A 21078-nucleotide genomic window follows, 5' to 3' on the forward strand; every position below is an offset into this window, starting at 1 on the left:
GTCGAGTTCTCGGAAAGAGGCACACAGAGAACGGTCCACCGAATCGGTGTCCTCTGGGCGTTCTCGATCTAGATCGCCGCATGACTCCAGGCAGCCATCCTCTGTTGCCAAAAGTTCCTCGCTCCCTAAGGTAACGGAGGTTCGGTCGTCGGAAGACGAAGCAGACCTCTATCCCCAGGCCGCACTCCAGGAGTCGGCGTCAGCAGACCACGTGACGGCTGTTCCCGAGTCCAGACCTCCACACTCTAGAGATAGGGACACTACCCCGAACCTCGACGCCAGACGTCAAAAAGCTACGAAGGGGCGAAAACACCATGGAAACCTTCTTCCACCCCCGGGGAGGGGGGAAAACAACAAAAGAAGCATTCTCAAACTTCTTCTACACCACAGAAGCAGTCAGACAGGTCACAGTCTTCTACTCCACAAAAACAGACAGACAAGTCTCAGTCTTCTATCATTTTACCCAAGACCCCCTGCACAAGGCCATAGGTCCAGTCAAGATAAAACAGGGAAACTCTCCCAGGAAAGAGTAATTCCCAGCTCTAAGGAATGGTCTAGTGATGACATAGACAGAGTTATGTCTAGGATGTCAGCCTTGGCAGACTTCTATGCCAAGAATCCTGAGCACTTCCTCTCCTATACCCCTGACGGGGCTACACCCTCAGGCTCTAGGGACCCGATACCCCCAAGTAAGAAGTCCCGGGTTGAAACACCAACACAAGGTCGGTCTTCGGACCCTTTCTGTATACAGCTCTACTCTCAATATAATGAGGACCCACGTTTTTATTGAGGATCCATATTTGGGCACGTTGGGAGACCAAACTGGGACGGACTACTATGGGGATGACGAGGACCAAGAGGAGGACGAGGACGACCCAGAAACTTACACGGTAGACTCCCCAGTAGACAAAGAGCCCCCGGTTACTGACTTCCCTGTCGACATCCAACCTCTCTTGAATGAAGTTTTGTCCAGAGCGGCAGAACACTTCCACATTGACACCCAGGGAGCACAGGAAGAGAGGGACTTTGCCAAAGAATTAGTGGGAGAAAGGAGACCTGTTGCCCAGGCCATCCCTATCCTCAAATCTATACAAAGGAGAATAGACCCTTCCCTTGTAAATCCTAACCTCACCAGGGCGGTAAACCCCAGGATCGAAAAACTATTCAGGGCAGCCCAATCAGACCCACTGTACATAAGGGGGCATCTGAAACCGGACTCCCTGGTAGTGACAAACACCCGGAAGAGGGAGGGAATGCCCCTATCATCGTCTGAACCTCCTCCCGACAAGGAGAGCAAAAAGATTTATGGTTTGGGTAGGAAAGTAGCCTCCACTTCCGCCTACCAGGCAAGGATTGCCAACTCCACCACCCTACTGGTGAGTTACAACTGCCACCAGTAGGAAGAAGTCGCGGCACTCATTGACTCCGCCCCAGAACCCTTAAAGAGCCAGTTGGCAAGGGTTGCGTCGGAGGGAAGAGCCATGTCCGGTTGCATCTTAAAAGAAACCTTTGATGCCGCGGATAACGCTGGCAGATTGAGAGCAGAGAGCACTGTTATCAAAAGACATGGTTGGTTAAGGCAATCTGCGTCCAAACTCGAGACCCAAGAATCGTTGATAGACAAACTGTTGGAACCTGATCTACGGTTTGGCAAGGCGGTAAAGGACATGCTAAAAAATGCCAAGGATGAGTACGAGACTCTTAAATCCCTGGGCCAATTAACCAACAAACCCCCGAATCAAAGGGGGAATGGCAATTTTCGTCGCCCACGCGGCCAAAATTCCCAGAGAGGCTCCCCCAAAACAGTGACGTTCCGTTCAGGGTCCCTTCTCACGCATCCCCAGTAGGGGGACGCATTTCCAAGTTCACCCAAGCTTGGGAAGGGATCACATCAGACAGGTGGGTGCTGTCCACAGTGCCCGCAGGATACTGCATAGAGCTGTTAGAGCGTCCCCGAAACCACCCTCCACGACAAAAAGTACACTCATTAGACCACCAGAAGATCCTCCTCGAAGAGATCGCCAATCTTCTAGCAAAGGACGCGATAGAACTCGTCCCGGGACACCAGGTAAACAAGGGTATTTATTCAACTTACTTCCTTGTGCCAAAAAAAGATTTGACAATGCGCCCAGTATTGGACTTACGGCCTGCAAACAAGTATGTCAAGCCCCAAAAGGTTTGCATGACTACTCTCCAAGAGGTTATCCCCCTCCTAAAAAAGGGGGATTACATGGCAACATTGGACATGAAAGATGCCTATTTTCATATTTCCATGTTCCCAGCGCACAGAAGATACTTGCGCTTCAAGTTGGACAGTCAGCACTACCAGTTCAAGGTACTGCCCTTCCGGGTAGCCTCAGCTCCAAGGGTATTCTCCAAGGTACTGGCGGTGGCGGCGGCACACCTACGCAGGGAGGCAATCCCAGTGTACCCTTACCTGGACGACTGGCTCATCACGGGGGAGACCCCAGTAATTTGCAGCTTTAACAAGGGGGGTTGTCCTACCCTCTATGGATCTTAGGGGTGCGCAGGGTGAATTCAGTGCACACTGGTTTTAGACCCTTATGGGTGCCCGTGCAGTTTGGGCAACTGTTGAAGGAAACAGCATACTTGCTGCTGTCAAACAGATATCTCTAATGTATTATTCATGTACAAAATTCCAATTCTTTTATACACAATTGCAGCTTTTTATTGATTAGTTGATGCTTATTTTCTTTGTGCAAAGCATTTTAGTACATTTTTTATATATGACAATCTATAATGTGCATTGTGGAACACAGAAGCATAGTTAAACATTCACTATGACATCAATGTGAAAAAGTCAAAGTAAAAGGCATGGTAAGTAAAGCATTCATTTGTACATGTTAACTGGCAGTTTGTTTGTGAGCAAAAATGTTTCATGCCAATGAGTGTAGAAAACACAGGATAAAAGTTCAGATGGAGGAGACGCTGGAAATCAGTCTCCTATGCCCGGCTAAAGTCTGACCTCATATTTGGTCTACGTCTGGGTTTGATGTTAGGAAATGAAAAATGCAGCACAGGATAGGAACCCGAAAGTACTTTCGGAAAAAAGTGCTGCTGACGTTTCGGCAGAATGGGTGGTAGCCTTCTTCTGGGGCCAAAAAAAGTCAGGAAACTCACTGGTCGTGCGTCCAGTTAGAGCGGATGAACCCGGAGGGTTTCATCATAGGGCAGTTGGAAGGGCGGAGGTAGCCTGTGTGGGCGTAGGCAGAGTGGATGGCCGGGATGCCGGCGGGCGGCCAGTGGGTTAATATTGCCGGACCCTCTGGTGGATTGCGGGGTCGGTGGTAGGTCCGTAAGAGTTGAACCTGAGGCTGGTAGGTAAGGTCCCACCTTGAATGGGCAGGGGATCGTCTCACAAGCAGTCCAGAAGTGAAGGCATCATGGCTGGATGGCTCTGAGGAGAAGGAGTGTCTGGAACGCCCTGCAGTCAGTGAGGGCGGGCAGCACAAGGACCGGCTTCTCAGAATGGCGCCCAGTAATTTGCAGAACAAACATTCAAAGAACGATCGACCTCCTCTTCGAATTAGGTTTCTCCATAAACAAGAAAAAGTCGTCTGGTGCCAAGCACCTCCAAACAGTTCCTAGGAGCTGTCCTAAACACACATGAGGGGTTGGCCTTCCCATCAGAGGAAAGAATTCGGAATATACTGCTGCAAATTCCGCAATATCAGGCCGGTCGCCAGATAACGGTACTCAAAGCAATGCATTTGCTGGGCATGATGGCGTCATGTATTTACCTGGTCCCCCACGTGCGCCTGTGCGTGCGTCCCATGCAGGAATGGTTGGCGAAACAGTGGTCTCAGGCAAGTGGTCAGTGGGACGATCTAGTGGTCGTTTTGCCAACACTTGTACAAAGCCTTCACTGGTGGACAAGAGAAAATCTGTCCAAGGGAAACCCTTTTACAATCCCGAGATACAGGCGGTAGTCCCAACAGACTCATGCCTGTCAGGATGGGGAGCACACCATCTCCACCACACAGCTCAGGGTCTCTGGTCTCACTCGGTGGCCAAGAATCATATCAACCTGCTAGAGCTTCTGGCAGTATTCAGAGCGCTCCAAGCGTTCGAGCCCTACCTGTTGAACCGGTCAGTGCAGATCCGGACGGACAGCACTACAGCCATGTTTTACCTGAACAAGCAAGGGGGGACACGTTCGCCAAATCTGTCCAAGCTTGCCCAGAAAAATTGGATATGGGCACTCAGACGGAACATCTTCCTGTCATCTCAACATGTTCCAGGGGTTCTCAATTCTCTGGCGGACGCCTTGAGCAGAGATCCCCTCCCAGAGGAACACGAATGGTGTCTACACAGAGAAATCGTAGACGATATCTTCTCTCAGTGGGGTTTCCCCACTATAGACCTTTTCGCCACAAGCGAGAACAGACAGTGCCCAGGATTCTCATCCGGGTTCCCCCAGCCAGGCTACCAGGGAGAACGCCCTGTGGATGAACTGGTCAGGGATGTTGCGTACGCTTTTCCACCAACACCTCTAACCAGGCAGGTGGTCAACAAGATGAACAGAGAATCGATGACGCTGGTCCTAGTTGCTCCCATGTGGGTGAGACAACTGTGGTTCCCACACTTACGCAAACTAGCATTGTGCGAACCCATCAAACTCCCGGGCTGGCACAACCTACTGTCCCAGCACCAAGGTCAGAAATTGCCTCCTCAACCCAACTCAATGAACCTGGCAGCATGGCTCCTGAGGTCATAGAGTTTGGACATCTCCATTTACTGCAGAGATGTATGGACATCCTAAGAGAATCTAGGAAGCCAAACACTAGGCACTGCTACTTTGACAAATGGAAAAGATTCATTATCTGGTGCCAGAATAAGCAAATCAACCCAGTTGATTGCACTCCTTCCACAATTGTCACTTACATGCTCCATCTCCTGGACGCAGGTTTGGTTTTTAATTCACTGAAGGTACACCTGGCAGCTCTGTCAGCATACACCACCTCCCATAACAAGGTTTCATGTTGGAAAGTACCAGTGGTTAAAGCCTTCATGGAAGGAGTAAAGAGACTTCACCCTCCAATTTCTAACCCACCAACAGGATAGGACCTTAATGTGGTGCTATCTAAACTCATGGGCCCCCCATTCGAGCCCATGCATAAAAGCAGTCTCAAAGACCTGACTTATAAGATGGCCTTCTTAGTAGCAATTACATCTATAAGAAGGGTCAGCGACATTCAGGCTCTGTCAGTGCAGGATCCTTTCTTTACGGTTCATAAAGATAAACTGGTTTTACGTACACACCCTAGGTTCTCACCTAAGTTTATTTCTAAATTCCACATGAACCAGTCCATCGAGCTTCCGCCTTTCTTCCAAGACCCTCAAAGCTCGGCTGAGGTGAAACTACACACTCTAGATGTGTGTAGGGCGGTCCTATACTATGTAAACAAAACCAGACCGCTAAGGAAAACAGACCAACTGTTTGTCTCCGTAGCTACAGGCAAAGAGGGAGATTGCGTCTCTAAAGGTGCCATCTCTAAGTGGATTGTTAACTGTATCCAGCTGTGTTACTCCCTTTCTGAAAAAACTTTGCCTTTCACGCTAAGAGCCCACTCTACAAGAGGCATTGGGGCCACTCTGGCTTTCATTGCAAATGTACCCCTTGACACCATTTGCAAAGCAGCTACTTGGAGCTCTATTCACACCTTTACTCAGCACTACTGCATTGACACCCATTCCGAGACAGATACTGAAGTGGGACAAGCGGTTCTAAGACATTTATTTGCTCATGACCCTTCTCACATCCCACCTCCTTCTTCTAACACTGCTCGCTAATCTACGCACAGCATGTGATCTAAGGAGATTCCACAAGCCTCAGAAGGGATACATTACTCACCGTAATCGTATTTCTATTTCTGATTATTGTATTTCTGATGCTTGTATATGCTTACATTCAAATGCGACCCACCCTTCCTCCCCGCTGAGAGAAGGCGCATGGATGCTTGTAGTCTTATCTATCTATCTATCTATCTATCTATCTATCTATCTATCTATCTATCTATCTATCTATCTATCTATCTATCTATCTATCTATCTATCTACCTATCTATCTATCTATCTATCTATCTATCTATCTATCTATCTATCTATCTGTTTGGATTATCTGTACTCACGCTACTCCTCATGCTACCTCATGTCAGAAAAAATTCAATCTGAGGGTCCTAGACGCGTGAGGGATCATGGGTACAGTGGACGTCACACTAGGGATAGTATTACTGGCACGCCCTGTGTCGACGTCCATTTTCGAGTTTCGAAAAACAAACTGTAATACTCCGCAGCTTCCACTAGATGTTGGCCTATGCACAGCATGTGAATCTAAGCAGATGCAAGCATCAGAAATACAATTACGATGAGTGATGTATCTCATATATACACTGGCAAAAAAACGTTGTTAAAGGAACATTATGGTTAAGTTGCACTAGCAGAAACCTATGCAAATCAATGGACAAACGTTGTTACAGGGACGTTATGGTTGCAGGTAAAACCGAAAAAACTCTGAAAATTCACAAGTTATGGTAAGCTAAGCAACCGTAACTTGTGCCACCAGTGTACACTGCAAAGACTAACACCCGTGACATCAAAGATGCCCTCACAAATCTCATTCATGACATCACTGATGACATCACATGTGTGGCTCCCTCTTTTTTGTTCACTGACATAAGTAGGCCAGGTGCTTTTCTTTACTAACAGTCATTAAGTAAGAGTTGAAAAGGTTCTGCCTTTGTGTACGGCACCCTTCTCATATGTTGTTACACTACTTTGCTTAGGGTAAACTCATATCATGTCATACATATAGGGGAAGAAGAAAGCGTAAAACACAGCAAGCATTTCTGTGAATGAAGGTAATCAGTTATCTTATGAACAGTTTCTGATAATAGTGCTCCATTTTTGCTTACTTTAATTTCCCTGTATATGCTCACATTGGTATGCATTGTGATGTTTTTATGTTTTCTGTACATTAGTGCAATTATGTAGTTATTAAGAGAATGGTAGCTATTTCTTACATGTTTCACAGTACCCAAAACTGTAAAACGAAAGCATTCATGATGTCACTATGTGACATGAGAACATTTTCAATAGTACACTTCAATGGGACATGGTGTAGAGAATGGCTTTGTTTCCACATGACTTGGGTCATGTCCGGCAAAGAAGTGTGTAATACAATGTGTGTATAGCTATGCATTGCTCATTGACCTACTTCTCTCTTAGTAGTTCTTCCAATGATGTTGCATAGTTTTTCTGCCACCATAACAATAACAATCCCTTGTGGAGGCTTCCCATGAAAACTAAATGCACATGTGATGTCACAGTGATGTCATGAATGGGATTTGTGATGGCATCTTTGATGTCATGGGTGTTAGTCCTTGCAGTGCACACTGGTGGCGCGAGTTGTGGTTGCTTAGCTTACCATAACTGGCGGATTTCATTTTTTTTCTTTCAGTTTTACCTGTAACCATAAGGTCTCTGTAACAACGTTTGTCCATTGAATTGCATAGGTTTTTGCTAGTGCAACTTAACCATAACTTTTCTTTAACAACGTTTTTTGCTAGTGAATTAACATTTTTTTAGCATGGTATGCTTAGTTTGTAAAGAAGAACCCTCCAACATAGTGAAACTGCTGGCAGCATGGTAACTCAGACAGCAGTCGCAAACTATGCGTCTAGTTGCCCACAATGGGTGGCATGCAACCTGCTCAGCAAGGCACCTGCTCTCTTACATATTGGTACCAATCACCGAACGCAAAAAATATATTGAAACAGCAGCATGGCAAAAAATGGCAAGACAAAATTAAGTAGGTGTGGAAAATGTGTACGTACAAAGCAAACAGGAGAAAGACATTGGGAGGACACCATAAGGGAATCAACAACAGAATTATCGTTTCCCTTCATCAATCGTACCGCACTGCTACTGTACATAGGAACAAAGAAGTAAGGAGCAGAGTAACTGGCAAGAGCTTACAGCAAAACGTTGGTACAATGTAGTAAAGAAGCAGAACAGTCTCTAATGATTGCACAGGTGTTGCAGTATGCAATAGCACATATGTGTAACATGTGTTTTTGAAACACGGCAATGCCAAGCACCTTCGAGTTGCAGGAAAGAAATGTCCCTTATAACAGAATGACTTTGTACTGTAACCCCATTGGTACACACTGTAGTGTGAAGCATACATTATGTCTTATATATTCCTACATGCACAGCAAGCACATTCTGTTTTCCGTAAAAAAACATATTGGAAAGGAAAGCAAAGGAAAGCAAGGCAGTAGAAGCCGCAATCCTTGCACAACACCATTTGCGCATAGCAAAGGAAAGAAACTGTGCAAATAGCAAAAAGAAGACGCTGGAAGGCAATGTAAAAAAAATGATGAACAATTGTGCCCCCTTACAAGTTGCGTAACTGAAAATTGAACAGGTCAAATCAACTACCCCTTTATCAAACTGCTCAATTAGAGGCCAACAGGTATGGCGCTTACTCTATCTCAAACCACTTAAAACAGAAAGCATGGCTTCACCAATTTTTTGCATATCACATATTGTATTCATGAAGCAATATAAAAATAGTTAAGAGCAATAGTTTGCCTTCATAAGTGTAGCACTGTAATTTAATTTCATATAAGCACTTAGTGCAATCTGTGAGGTTAGTATATGACAAATCTGTTGTTCATATACAGATAGTAGCTGGTTTATTATGTTATTGTAATATAAAGTCTTAAGATAAATTGCATACAAACAAATATTTTTGACAAAATGAAATGGCTGTGGCACACCTGCACGTATACTCCTTCCCGATGTCGCAGGCCGCCACCCCCTCAAAAATTGTGTCATAGGAGACGTGACGGTGACACAGCAATCTCTTCCTTCCCTAACAACCAAGTTCTAGAAATCGCATTTCCCTACAGTATGTATGGAATTGTGCTACCCCTTCCCTTCCCTAATGGGTTGTAGGAATGTGCAAAAGTGAACATTAATAATGATAGTGCTGCTAAATGTTTGGGTGATATACTTTTTTTTCCTGAAATTGCGCTCACTCCGCAACACACAGTCCTTCTTGCAATCAAGCAAAACATAAGTGTCCTACGGTATACCCACAATCACAATGGATGCATCCGTACGACGGCAGCAGGCTCTGCATGGCTGCATGTTGTCCACCACCTGGCAATGCGGGTGGGAACGGACGTTTGTGCATACTGCAAGTACAGGCATGTGTATATGTGCCTCTGTGTCCTGGTAACATCAGCACTCTGCAGCTTATGTGAAGAAACGTTAATGTGGTTGGGGCCTGCACCTACGTCCTACAGATAGGTATGCAAATAAGCATCCGAGCTGGTGAACCCTATAGGTAGCCAGCATCTTCCCAAAATAGTCGGCGCACGTGTTGTGCACTATTCGCGTGTAGAAAATTGGCAACAGTGTGCATAGTGCCCCCAAAACGCGTTCAGCGGACAGTCGTCTAAAATCATACAAGCCAACATTATGTGCCCAAAAATGTGTAGGGATGTTAACGTCTCAACAATCGTACCTACCATTTTGAGGACATAACGGGAAATGATGCCAGATCAACTTCACGCAATGAAATGACAGTACATAGCATCACAGGAAATTATTTCACATTAACTTTCACCTTATGACATCACAGGAAATGACCTCAGTTGACATATGGCCTTCAAACGATCTCAGAAGCAGAGTGCTTGGTGGGCTCCATCCCATATCCTCTGACCCATCATGATAAAGAGAAGTACCAAATGAGTGACTTGTACATAGTGTCACCAGTTTCTTCTTTAGCACAACCCAATTTTCTCTTGAAACATATCAATAACAACAATAAAATTCACCATTCACTTTGGATTTTTAGAACTCGACGAAACCTAGTGAACAATGTAGGAGATCAAGACACATGTACTACTTCTGTACAAATAAACCATTTTTATAGATCTTTGTAAAACAAACCACATGTCAGTAAGTAAACATGAGCAAGTAAAGAAAGGGATAATAGTGTACTGAGTAGGTAAATGCAGTAACTTTTTAAATAGCAAAGAGTACCTTGAGTTCAAACAGATTTTGTTTTGTAGAGGCCTAACAAAGGCTACACTATTTAACACTATTTAAGTACTTGTTGTTACAAACTGTAATTTTACATTGAAATAAGTAAGCATCACAGAAATGGATCCAACATATGAGCAAACATACAATACAGGGTTCCAAAATCAGGGGAGCTGGGAGCAATGTGCATGCTACTTGTAGCAGAGAAGGGCCTGCTTAGCTTAACACTCACCAGTTAGCAGGAGCTACATTTGACTCCCACACCAACTACCGCCAAACGAGCACAAGTATGTCAATTTGGGACAATCTGTAATTAGACATTATGACACATCTACATGAAAATCGTTCCAGAAACCAGTCCTTAGTTATTCAAGAATAAATCCTCCACACGGGTTTCACCACAAAGTGTAGATCTTCAGGAGGTGCAAAGTACTCTTATGTTGATTTATCCTACATATCATTTCGCAGCTTCTTTTATAATTTCACCACACACTTTATCAATGCTTTTGTACTAGTTGAATGGAATGGGTTTCATAATCGAATGTTTCTTTGATGGAGAGGAAGAAGGGGATACTTCTTTCCTTGGTGGCCGTGAGCACGAGTTTCTTTCCTAGGACACTTTATGCTTTAAATTTGCTTTTCTTTTGCACATTGATTGTATTCATGTGTGTTCGGATTGTGTATAAGGTCTTTATAAAATGATATCACTGTAACCACGAGCCAAGTATCCCTATGTAACTGAGACAAATTCATGTAACTAAGACAATATCATGCAACAGCGCCTCGATGCCCTTGGGCTGCTAGTGCGCTTTGCAAATCCTAATGATTAAATAAAAATTAAAAAAATAATAATATATCACACTATTTCTTACACATGCAATGTGATCTCACAAGGAACAGATACAGTAGTGGGTGTTTGTGAAAGGTGCATAAACACTCAAATAAGACATCACTGACTTTCGTACACAGTCATTCAGACCTCACAAGATACACAAACACTAGTGGGGGTCCGTGCAAAGTGCATTAGCAACTTTCATTAGATATCACTCAGTTCTCTATCCAATCAGTCATACCGCACACGGAACAAGCACTGCGGGGGGCCTCCGAATATTCTTGAGCAGTATGTTACAAAAGCATGCGACATGCCTGGGTAGGATGGAGTAAAAAAGTGTCTCTTGAAACCATTTGTAGAAGAAATTGGGTCTATTTCACTTTTTGCCATGGGAGAATGGCTAAAAGTGGTGTCCTACAGTGTGTCTGCAACGACTACCAGCCATTTCACTCTGGTTGAATACGCACAGTAGTGGAGAAAATTATGAACGTCCCTTCCTGTCACCCACACCCGCAACAGCAACAGTCCCCATTGTCCCAATGTCATAGGTAGCTTGCAGAAAAAAGGATGGCGACAGCCTTGGTCGGATGAGGCTGAAACATTACTTCTTCCCTTTGCAGTGTGTTCTTTGCCGCACAGCAACATTGCGTACTCTTAAAAACTTGCACATGCTTCCACCAATAACATTCAAGAGCTCTCCCGGTCAAAGTATTAGTTATTTACAACAGCCCTCTGCATACACACCGCGACCACAAACATAGTTTTGCAATCCCTGTGCCTGTACAGTCCCATTTCCATAGCTGCTATCTGCAAAGTCGCCGGATGTGGCTTTCGAGCTGCGTAACGACACCATTGCCAACTTGACCAGGCGACCACAACGACGGTGTGTGTGGGCACTCAGTCCGGAGACAGGAGCCGGACTCTCTGACGGCGGCAAAGCATAGGGTTTATCAATGTGCACAGTATTGTTTGGAAAGGGCAGGCTTACAAACACATCGCTATGTCCCATTGCACATGCATGCATGTTTCCAAACAATGTACGGCTGCTTTCCGCCTGAAAAATCTCCACAACAATCCGCCCAAAAGGCACACCATAGAAGTGCTGTGTAATGTGTTTGTGCCTTTTCTGAGCAGCGGAGTGCGGCACATAGGTTTGCCCTGCAAGTAATGGTGCACCACATCTGCTCACCTATAGTGTGTCTGCAACTAGTACCAGCCATGTGACTGTGCCTAGGTACGCACAGTAGTTGCGAAAATTATGCACGGGCCTTGGTGGCACCCACACCCGCAGCAGCGATAGTCCCCATTGTTGCAATGTCATTGGTATGTTCCAGAAAAAGGGAGTATATGCATGTGCGTGTGCCCAAGTACGGTGACGGCCTTGTCCAAATGAAGCACAAACATTTCTTCTTGCATTTCCAGTTTCTTCTTTGCAGCACGCCGTCCTTGCGTACTGTTAAAAAGTTCCACACGCTCCACCAATGACATTGAAGAGGTCTGCATGTAACAGTATCAGTTCTTTATAAAAGTCCTCTGATTGCACATCCCGCCTAGCTATGTTATTGCACAATCCCTAAGGCTCCATAGTTACATTTCCATTGCACCATCCTGAAAATGTCCAGATGTGGCTTTTGTGCTGCATGCAAGTGTGGGGGCATAACGTGCAACCAGGCTAGGGGAAGTTTGTTATAAAGGACGGCTCTTAAAATACCTTTGTTAGTTTTTGTATTTTAAAGGCTTCTAGAGGAAGACCTTTTTTTCTTTTTTATTTTCTGTTTTCTTGTGCGAACATTGTTAAAGTAAACTCTTCACCGCATCTTGTAGACGGGCAACCAAAACAGCATTACCCGTGGGGGACAAAGAAATGCCATCTGGTTGGAAAAATTCTGCATTTCCACCACTAATGAGGTCATTGTTGCAGAAGAACATCCCAGCAGCAGACAAAAAAGTATTCATGCTTCTGTTGATGAGACACCTTCCTGCGCCTGGCTCGGAACAACATCCATCATCAGTGGTTCACACTCTTCGTGGTGTTATCGATGAGAACAGCACCTCGGCAGTGGGATAAAGCTTCTTCTCTAGTTTTAGCAACCTCTTTAGTCGATGGAAAAAGGCTAAACAAGACATGTAACCCATGTGCTTGCCGCCATAGTGGATGACAATCACGTCGCCTCTACCGAAACTTGCCAGTTCTTTGCAAAGTGCATCCATGTCAGCGAAACTGCGCTCGCACACACTGTTCCACAATGCGACCACTCCTTCCAACCTGATATTCCCATCAAAGTTTCTTTCCAGGGCATACTCATGCAGATGTAGTAGATAGGCATAACCTATAGGCAACACAATAGGTTTCGCCATGTCAACCAGCCTCACTACGCTGAGAATAATGTACAGCAGTGTGAACGCCCCTTCCAGTGAACCACACCCACAGTACCTGATTGGATGAATCCGAAACTCCCATGTTCATTGGACAACAACGTAAAAAGCGCAGATTCTCGCACGTGCGGTTCCCAAAGTACCACAAGGGCCGCACCCCAGGAAACCAGTACCAGTCCTTCTTCCCTTTCCACTGCCTTTTGTCCAGCACAACCTCATTGGGTATGGGTAAATGGGCACACACGATTCCACCAATGCGTTGAAGACATTACCACCTAACACTGACTGGGCCTCATTCCGAGTATGGCGGTAAGGGATAGCGGTCACCGGTAACGAGACCGGTGGCGGTATTCCCTTACCGCCATACTCCGAGTTCCCTCTGCGCCCTCGCCCTTAACGCCTGCTTTGAGCAAGTGTTAAAGTCGAGGGCGCAAAGGGGCCTCCAAGCCAATAACGGTGACCGCAATGAACGGTCACCGTTATTTGCATCTTCCCCATTCCCATTGAGCCCTATGGGGGCTCATTTGGGAATGGGAAAGAGCCTTGGTGAATGGGGAATTACCGCCCCGCCAACCTTGGAATGGGGCGGTAATTCCGCCATCCACCAAGGCGCTGCCGGTCCGGGTACGGCGTCAACCAAGGCGTTAATAGCGCCATTGGTTAGCGCCGTACTCGGAATGAGGCCCACTGTGCTGCACAACACTTCATAGGTACATTTAGAAAATCAGCCTGCTACTGTACTGCCACTTGCCAGCACCTCCACTACAGATTTCCGTAATAGATTCCAAAATATGCGCATCCACATTCATCCACCTGCGCACTTACTACCACAAATGTACGGTACCAAAAATGTTTCTGCACTATGCGAATTACTGTGTTATAAGTACCTATGCGCTCTGCATCTTCCACTGAGCAGACATTACAGTCTTTAGAGGCATACGGTTTTTTCCCCATCTCCTACTATGAAGCGGTGATATGTGCTTGCAACGTTCTCATTGGCCCATATCATACAGTGTAATATCCACACAGGAATTCCTTGCTTTCCTTCCCACAATGGTACAAAATGTTTTCCCCACTAACCCACCTCCTACATAAAGTGTACAAAAATGGCATCAATAGCAGCATTAGTGGTATTGTACCCAGAGAAAGCAACTTTCCAAAAGATCATTGTCTGCAAAGCTGTACTTCTGGGTAGGCTGCACTATCACAGCAGGCTCTTTTTAAATGTGTCTCTTTGCACTCTCCTCCCTCTGCAACACATCCGGAAAAAGGAGTGCGCGACTTGGGATGGTATCTGTCCTGCACTGAAATGTTGCCAATAGCTCCCAGTGGCTGCAAGCAGTAAAGGGAGAAGACTATGCATTATGCAGAAGGCCTTCTGGCCCCTGGGACCACAATACCTTCAAATCTAACTACCTATATATGTGCTTGTGCGAACTCTTTCCTTATCCGTTGCCAACTCCCTCAGGGTCACATGCTTCTACAAAAAAACAATTGTTGGTAGATGTGCTTTTTCACATGGGTCCTCCCTCTGCAACATGCTCCCTGCCTCCTTGACATTTGAGGGGAACCATCGCCGGGTCCGGAAGCACCTCAAAGTCTTTCTCTTCGCTTCTGTTGTTTCTGCTCATCTCCCCAGCTAACTGCATGACGTACACGTAATCTGCACTACTTACCTGACGACTCTGTGATGTCGAACCCATGTCACCTCCCCCTGCCAGGCGAACCATTACACTGGCTTTCTAGCAAACCCCCTGCATGCCTAATAGTGTATCCACCACCTTGTGTGTCCACTTATCCGTACACTTGGCACAATTGTCCCATATTTTTACTTTTTTTCATTTCTTCTTCTTCCCATGTACTGTACCTTCCCTTCCCTCCACCCATGCACTTGGGGATCTAAGTCACACCTATCCTAGTAAGTTCATTGGCTCTGTCTCCCCTCTGTTTGCCTTCTTTTGCCTCGTTGTCGTTTGCTACACGTGTGTGTGGGTGCATTACGAATGCCGTAGCATACAATCGCACATCATATTACATCATACACACAATGCATGCACAACAGTGGGATGCCTGCCACTTACCGTGCACACTATAAAGTTGTTGTTTGGTTTCTGCACTAACCCTCTTAGCCCCCCCACTGCACACTTGTCAAGTAATATTGGGCACACCTTGCATGTTACTAACTCCAAAGAAATACATAACTTTGATGCATACACCCAGGCTGCCTGCTCTTTTAATTGCTCAGATCCAGCTTAACCTTCTGCACTGCTTTGTGCAAAGAAACCGTCTGGCACACTTTTTCAGTACACACCTGACCCACCAACATTATAAACAGTTTCTTTTGCTCCACTGTTTCCTTTCCATGGCTCCCATCCAGAAAATGGCAAATGTGGCACATGAAAGCGTAACGTTCAGCATAAACCGCTGACTTTTCGTGGGAGGGAGGAGGGTCGGTTGGGGGTAAATGTAAAACAGGATACAGAGTTGGGTTTGTAGTAGTGTCTCAGAAAAGAAATGTTTTGTAAAAACTTTTTTGTCCTGTTTTTGTTATGTACATGCTTGCTTACACATTTTTATGTTTTTTATGGCTTTCTATGTGTTCCGGTTCCCTTCTCCTCATACTTGTACGTACTGAACGTCAACGCTTCTCTTACAGTTCCACAGGATTGTATGCAATGCTGAGTGCAGAGTTGCAAACAAAACAGCATTGCCAATGGAGGGCAAAAAAATGCCCTCGCACCCGGTGCCAATCTTGCTCCTTAATGCTGTCATAGTCAGTGCTGAACATCCCAACACTGCACACATGCTTCTGTTTATGAAACACCTCACGACCTGTAGCTGTCAGCAAATTATGCCAAATGTGCAACACGTGTAATTACATACAGCATGTGCTTGCGAACGCATAGCACCTCACTCTGGTTGTTCCACCAAGAGTGAAATGCTCTCCGCACCCATTATTCAAAGGTCACCATCAACAAACAGGGGCAACTTCACATGGCTGCAGTATCGTATGCTGGCTGTCGTTAAGGGATAGGCTCTTGGGTGTATAACCAACGGCCTACAGCCCTTGGCCATTTACCCAATACTGTAGGCCTTACCTACACCCAGCACAACATAGTGGCCTCATGAAGCAGAACATTTCCCACATACCACAATCCAGAAATGTAACATATGACGGGTGGTACAAAAGGCAACAGATATCAACCTCAAGTAGTGCCATGTGGCTCCCTAATGTGCAAGGTGGTGGCATAATGGGTACCATATGGTACCAGATGCATATCTGGTCACTTGTGCTGTTCAACCACGTCTACAAGGTCCTGCACAACCATTTTTTCAACAACGCCACCATCGGAGACATGCACACTTAAAAGTGCATGTCAGTGTTATGGTTGCATACTATTGAGCAAGCCTAGCCTCTTCGGTGACTGCCCTAGGGGCTACAGGCTTTTTGGCATACACCCAACAGTGTTGCCCTTGTCCACACCCAGCTCAACATAACAGACTTATGCAGGTGAAGAAGTGGCCAGGTACATGCAGGTCACCCCTAGCCACTTCTAAGCATCCACCACTTCAACACTTCTCCCACAGGACACAATGGAGGAATCGGCACTCCATCAGATCCAAGCATATGCTACACAGTCTAATAATTGAAACCAATCCCCACAACCATAAAAGCAACACTGTATGCAATGATCACAAACTGCACATCGAGGACAGGATTGTAAAACCAACTTCATCCCACAACACTCTTTTTCCAGTGCAAGGTGGCCACCCATGCATGGATGAGTCCAGGGGAGTTGCTAGGTCTGGAAAAGACCCGGGGCTAAGCTGATGTCAGAACTGTTGGGACTGGGGGCTAGCTAGTCTTTTGGCTGTAGCTCCTGAGATTCTATCCGGGGCTACAACCAAAAGATCAGGGGCTATAGTCCCCTTAGCCCCCCCTAGCAACGCCCCTAGATGAGTCTACAAGCTTAGCACAAGCAACGCACTGTATTGCAGTGTAGGTTCCACGTTTCATGTGTTCTCCATCGTTTTCCCCTTCTGCCATTACACTACCATCACTCACTGCTGGGCCTCACCACACACTGAACACCCTAGTGCAACCTATGTTTTACTTTCCATTTCATGTGTAAGGCAGGCCCCATCTGCAAATGGGCCTGCCAACTTTCACCCGGGCTACATTTGTACATACGTTGCTCAATTACATTGTGTTGCCTGTGCATACTGGTTTGTGAGTGGCTGTGTATATTTTGCAATTGGCAACTTTCTGATGACTTCCTGATTTTCAAATCCTTTTGCCGCCGCATTGTCTTCCGATACAACAGGCCGCCAGCACACATCCCGTCACCTCACACTGCAGTGCTAGCAAACCTTTGCTAGTAAAGCGAACAGTTAAATAGGATGGCGCAATGGTTCCACATATGACTATTTTACGCATGCACACTGCTACATACAAAAGGCCCAGCAATGCACACAGTAGTGTAGACCCTTGCCAAACACATCGCAACAATGTCCTCCGATACACCATGGCACTGCTTCCCAAAAACCTTGGCACACAGCACGCTTCCCTCCAGCCAACCACCGGCCGCATCCACTGTTCGCCTACAGCATGGCGTACTGCAGGCCAATGAGACATCAGTCCACGGAGCGAACAGGGAAATGGGTCCACGCAGCTATCACTCATTTTTTGGGACATTAATTTCAGTGTTTTGCAAAATAAATACTGGTCCGATTGCAACCAAACACACGGAAGCATGCTTTTTGGCCCCCGCTCCTGCTGCAAATTTGGTGAAAATCTGTCCAGCCGTTCGGGCTGTAGCCATGCACAAAGTTTTTCCCCATTCAGTCTAAGAGGAAAAAATTAATTTGGGACCATCCTATAACCTTTCCCCCCGCGCACGAAACCTTGCCCAATTTAGAGAAAAAATTCAGAGCTGGCCATGTACTTTTTTTGTAAAGTTTAGTGAGGATTCCTCCATGGGGAGCGAAGTTATAAGGCGCCAAAAAAGTGCTCTTCCGGGCCGTGTCATATAGCTTGTTTGAATATGTCAAAGCTGCTTTATTATTTTGGGCTTGTTCTATGTGAATTTTATGAAATATGATACATTTTCATGGGCATAGGTTTAGGGAGGGACAAGGTTGTTTGTACCTCCAAACTTTCGTGGCACACCATTTTGTCCGCCTCATTTCGCAGGGGCCACTTTCTTTTTGATGGCATGTCCCCCCAACATTTTCAGCAAAGTTACTCCAATGATGTTTTTAAATTTTGCTAGCTTAATGGAGAAATATAGATTAATATTGATTGAGAAATACTTGTCATTATATGGTAGGCTTTAACAATCACTTCACTGGGGGCTTTGGAGGCTACCTCCTAAGAATTATTTTGGCATGTAATGGCAAATAGTGCATTTTTAAGCTCCTGTGACCTGTTACATTGGTAAACACGTGGTTAGGAATAAAAATTACTTTCAGAAGGATCTGGAGCCATTTTTCTCTGCCCAAAAGGGATTTTACACAAGACTTGGTGGCAACCATTGTTCAACCTTTAAGCCGTTGATGACCATTTCATAGAGAGGTGTGGTGGTGTTAACTAAGTATTTGGATTAATTAATTGGCGGGTTAATTTTATTAACAGTAACTTTACTGGATTTGAATATAGGGCACATTCATTAATTATGAAAAATGCGGCATGCCTTTACCTTATCTGCCCATTATCCATGTGCCAGATGGGCAGAGTATCAAATGATTAACATTTTTCCACCTGGACGAGATCTAATAATAAATATAGGTGACACTAAATATATATAATAGAAAATATAATGCATGGTGGCATCAAATACAAACCTCACTTGTACAAAAAGCAGTGTGTGCTAATTATTTAATAAAGGAAAGTTGGCTATGCATGCCACTTATTTGTCCAGTATGATCCTACTAGTTGTACAAAGGAACATAATATGACAATTTTCTCCGGACACAAACATGGTTCAATTATTTTGCTCATTAATACATTTGTCAGCTGGGCAAAGTATCAGAAGCTGACAGGGTTTTAACAATGACACTGCTATAAGTAAGGACATTTACCGAAAAATAATTTGCATGGTAGCAACACACATATATCTTGCATGTATAAAATAAGACAGCTAGAACCACAGCTGGCTCTTTGGCCAACATTCTCGCACAGTCCAGGACTTGGTGCTGGCTATACTTCTGAGGTTTCACCCCTTATACACTTCCTTCTAGGCCTCCACACCATGGGCCAGAGGAACTGGCGAGCAACAATTTAGGGTGCCGCGAGCAACATGTTGCTCCCGAGCTACACGTTGGGGATCACTGACCTAAAGAATGAAAGACCCACTTAAAGTCCAAGAGCAGTGGCTCTTTATGAGGCTAACATCCTCCCTGCCACGCTGGGCACTTATCTACGGCACTACGTTATGTTGAAGGATATTTATACTGTGCAGTGTCACCCCCGGAGTGGTCCCTTGGCGCTCTGGTGGATCTTAAAAGCAAGAGGGTAGGGTACATTAGTAGGACTGAGTGGGAAAAAGCACAATAGAGCTGTGATGTGCTGTTGGCAGCGTCAGTTCGTTTAACACAGGTCGCTGAGGGCATGTGTGATTTTTCGATCGGTTAGCTGTCATGTGCTGTTGTACAAGGCTATGTGTGCTTTGCTTCGCTGTTGCGGTGTAGTGAAGTGCGTGCGGTTTGTTGTGCAATATAGGTATGGTTTGGTGTTTTGTTTAACATTTGAGAGGTGTAAGCAGGGCTGAGATTTGTAGTAGCTTGGTTAGTAGTGGCGCTCCATCATACTTCCTTCGCTTTGGCCACCTGTGGTACGCATCCCTGAGCAAGCTCCAGCAGCTTCGACTGAACGTTCAGAGAAAAACCTGACCCCCTCAGATAAGCAGACCTGCGCAAGACCATTGAGGTGACCATAGCATGACCCATACAGTGCAACGCATCCAAACCTGCTCAGAGCACATCTACAAGGAGCCATTCTTGACCTCTCCCTCTGGGAGGTGATCAGACGCTTCTGAAATGATGCTTCAGAGGATATGGGACAATTTAGCAAAGGCACAAGAGGCATTTATGGCTTTAAGAGCCATGCTCCCAAAGGCAAAAACTTTCTTAGCCAAAGCATCAACTTTTGGACTACCCATCATTGGGGAAATTCGACATGGAGGGCCTAGACTCCACCATTGCGGCCTGCACCACCAACCCTTCGGGGTTCGGGTGAGTCATCAAGAACGGATGGTCACCCCTTTTGTGAGCTCTGTGTCGACTGCCGTGTTGAGCACAGGTGTTGCCATAAGGACATGACCAGGTTCGCTATGCTCAATCTTCGGTCCAACGTCAAGGATGTCGTTGAGGTCTTACTGCAACCCCAGTTCTTTATGGCGTGCCGGGCCCTAAGCATCCAGAGAGGTGTCTAAACCACTGGCATTGTAGAGACCCTCCGCCAGTTGCAGTAACCCATCCTGGTCCACCATAAAATCAGGCAATGGATCGGCAGTTTAAGAGGTGTCTGTGACAGTGTCAGAATGATCCAGACGTTGAGCCGTTGTTGATTTTTTGAGGCATTGATCCTCCACACGTGCAAAGCTGCTGGAGTCCAGAAGCATAGACACTTTTCTCCTAGTCTGGTGAGAGGGTCTTCTGGAAGGTGATGCATGAAGATGGAAGGCATGCTTTTATCTAAAGGAGACAAGTTTTCCAGAACTGATCCCATTATTGAAAACGGAATTGGTGCCCAAGAGGATTTGTGCAGCTGTATACGCAGACAATTCTCAGAG

The 21078-nt window shown here is 45.6% G+C and overlaps 1 protein-coding gene across 1 annotated transcript in view; it reads left to right on the top strand.

Annotated features, from left to right (window-relative positions):
* The window catches only part of DIPK1C (divergent protein kinase domain 1C), a 458421-nt gene that overhangs the window by 54067 nt on the left and 383276 nt on the right, over window positions 1-21078 (top strand). The gene's annotated exons all lie outside the window — the stretch shown is intronic.

The sequence above is a fragment of the Ambystoma mexicanum genome, chromosome 5q, assembly GCF_040938575.1.
Source record: "Ambystoma mexicanum isolate Mex_15411 chromosome 5q, UKY_AmexF1_1, whole genome shotgun sequence".
NCBI lineage: Eukaryota > Metazoa > Chordata > Amphibia > Caudata > Ambystomatidae > Ambystoma > Ambystoma mexicanum.